Genomic DNA, 3,275 nt, shown 5'->3' on the forward strand with positions numbered 1-3,275 from the left:
ACTAGGAGCCATCATTCAAATCCTGAAAAGATCACAACTCCCATAAAAGCATCTGTTTTAGGCTGGGAGAGTGTGGAGGACATCAGTAATCACTACAGAATGTGATAAAGAGAACCAAACCCAGACTCTGCTGGCTCTGAGCTCTCCTCACTTTATTCAGAATTTGTACGTGCTTAGTCTTCTTATTACAGCATAGCCATCTGCTTTTTACTTTTAAATAATGAGAGAAGGCTTCTGCTTCAAGCTGATAGATAACTCATATTGGAATTGCTCTCCTCTGTAAACAATGATAAAATTGAATAACACATATAAGGCACCTGTTTCTAGGCACAGCAAACTAGACAGCCCTCTACTGAGACTTTTTTTTCTTTTCTTTTTGACAGGGTCTCGCTCTGTCGCCCGGGCTGGAGTGCAGTGGCGTGATCTTGGCTCACTGCAAGCTCCACCTCCTGGGTTCACGCCATTCTCCTGCCTCAGCCTCCCGAGTAGCTGGGACTATAGGTGTCCGCCACCATGTCTGGGTAATTTTTTGTATTTTTGGTAGAGATGGGGTTTCACCGTGTTAGCCAAGATGGTCTCGATCTCCTGACCTCATGATCCGTCCACCTCGGCTTCCCCTAGGATTACAGGTGAGATTCTTGAAATAAGGGAAATGGATAAAGTAAGCCCCATGTTCACCTGGGCTCTCTGCCAGGGACAATTTCCCAAGTGTGGCACATGGAAGTAGAACCCAAAGAGCATAGGCATTCCTGCTGAGCTGAGGAGGCAATGATCTGAGTTTGGGAATACTAATGAAAATGGACATTTCAGGGCAATATCCTAGAAAAAGTGGAAGTGCATGTGTTGGGGAAAGTAAGGAGTGGTATGAGAGGTCTGTGTAGGGTTCTCTGCAAGACCCCAGCTAAGGGCTGTGCTGTAAATGTGCATGGTGAGACTCCATGAGGCTTTGGACACAGACTATTTTGAGGTTCTCAATAAAAATCAAGCCTTTAGAGATCACTGCTATGGGTTTGAATATTTGATTCTCCAAATCTCATGTTGAAATTTGATCCCCAGTGTTGTACGTGGGGCCTAATGGGAGGTCATGGGGCAGATTCCTCATGAATTTCTTGGTGCTGGCCTTCGGGTAATGAGTGGGTTCTCATTTAGTTAGTTCCCATGAAAGCTGGTTGTTAAAGAGAATCAGGCACCTCCCCTGTCTCTTGCTTCCTCTCTTCTCCATATTATCTCTGCACACCCTGGCTCCCCTTTGCCTTCCACCATGAATGGAAGCAGCTTCAAGTCCTCCAGATGCAGATGCTGGCAGCATGCTTCTTGTACAGCCTGCAGAACTGTGAGGCAAAATAAACCTCTTTTACTTATGAATTAGCAAGCTTCGTGTATTCTTTTATAGTGATATAAAAATGGAGGGAAGGAACCCAAGATGGCTGAATACTTGCAGCCAGGAAGAGCATCTTTCACCAGGATACCAAACCATCAAGAAGATGGGCACTCTGAGCAGATCTTCAGGAGGAAGGCATTGAGAGTGAACAGAAGGAAGATGTAGACTGAGGGCTGAAGTGGGAGGAAGCTGGGAACCCTGCACAGGGCTGCTGAACATAAAGACTCATTCCTGGCCCCCAGCAACTCCTGGGGAAGGGGTGAGTTCAGTAGGTGAGGAGTGGCCCATTCTCACCATAGACTCCAGAATCCTAGCTACAGGAGACCCCATGACCCCCATGGATATTTGATCTGACAGAGAGCACTGCTTGGAGAAGTGGCAGGGACAGAACTCCAGCCTGTGCAGAGCCCAGAGGGTTTGGCATAGGAAAGGCTGCAGTGGAGCATGGTCAGGGATGCCCATCCTCCAAAGCTTGCAACGTACCTCTAGGTGGTTTTGACCCTTGTTGACTGTCAGACCTGAATAGAGCAGGGTTATTTTGCCCATTGGATGGAACCAGTGTGATCTGAGTGTCCCCATCTGCCAGCCTTTCCTGGAGTTTCTGCTTGGCCACACCCATTTGCAGCACAGCCTCCGATGCCTAATTGAGGTTCTTCCTAGTGGCCACCACCACAGCTCCTGTCCCAGCACACACCACCTAACAATCAGAGCTTCAGCAGGGCAGTCTTCACTGAGAAGCACCCCCCTACAGCCTCTTCCCACTGCTTGGCAGGTGCACAATCACCAGCAGTCTCCCCCATCTGCTTGGCTGGCATGCACTAACCTGCAGCCTCCCCTCACTGCTTGGCCAGCATGCATTCACGTGCAGCCTCCCCACACTGCTTTGCCAGCACATACGTAGACATCACAGCTCTCCCACCACCGGCATGAATGCGCATGTGTGGGCCCCAGTGCCCCACTGACACTGGTGGGAATGTGCATGTGCAGACCCCGCCACCCCACCACCACTGGCACGAGTGTGTATAGCCCATTGCCCCACCCCCATCTGCACATGCACGATCCTGGCTGCACTCCCTCCACCATGCACATGCATGGGCACCACCACATAGCTGCCAGCGGCATGATCGCAGGCATGCTGACACTGCTGCCAGCACACAGGGAACACCTTGGCCCCTTCAGCACAGCGGGTGCTTTACCTCAGGAGGAACAGGGAACAAACCTGTGGGTCTGGTGCTACTGTTAGAGCACACAGCCTGGAAGGCAGAGTTGAGCACTGGACCCCAATATCATCCAGAAATGAAGCTAGTCAGGTGAACTCAACTTTTACCACAGTCAAACCCTCAAAGCCATTAAAGAATATAAAAGCAAAATATCCTATCCAGAGGACAGCAACTTCAAAGATTAAAAGAATATCACCCCACAGAGATGAGAATGAACCAATGTAAAACCTCTGGCCACTCAAAAAGCCAGAGTGTCTTACCTCCAGATGACTGTACTAGCACCCTAGCAATGGTTCTTAACCAGGATGGAATGGCTGAAATCACAGACACAGAATTCAGAATCTGAATAGCAACAAAAATGATTGAGATTCAGAAGAAAGTTGAAACCAATCCAAGAAATCTAAGGAATCAAATAAAATGATACAAGAGCTGAAAGACAGTCTTTTCAAGGAAGAAATAAAGTATTCTGATACAGCTGAAAAACTCACTACACAATTTTCATAATAAAATCAGAAGTGTTAACAGCAAAGACCAAGCTGAAGAAAAAACACTAACAATAAATATCAATATTTAGATTCTGTGAACTTTTTTTAACAATTAATTTGGTTTATGGATAGAGGACTATAGTGTGCTATCTAAGCAACTAGATGGAATTGTTTCAAAATATGAATGAG

Source organism: Rhinopithecus roxellana, chromosome 19 (genome assembly GCF_007565055.1).
Source record: "Rhinopithecus roxellana isolate Shanxi Qingling chromosome 19, ASM756505v1, whole genome shotgun sequence".
Lineage (NCBI taxonomy): Eukaryota > Metazoa > Chordata > Mammalia > Primates > Cercopithecidae > Rhinopithecus > Rhinopithecus roxellana.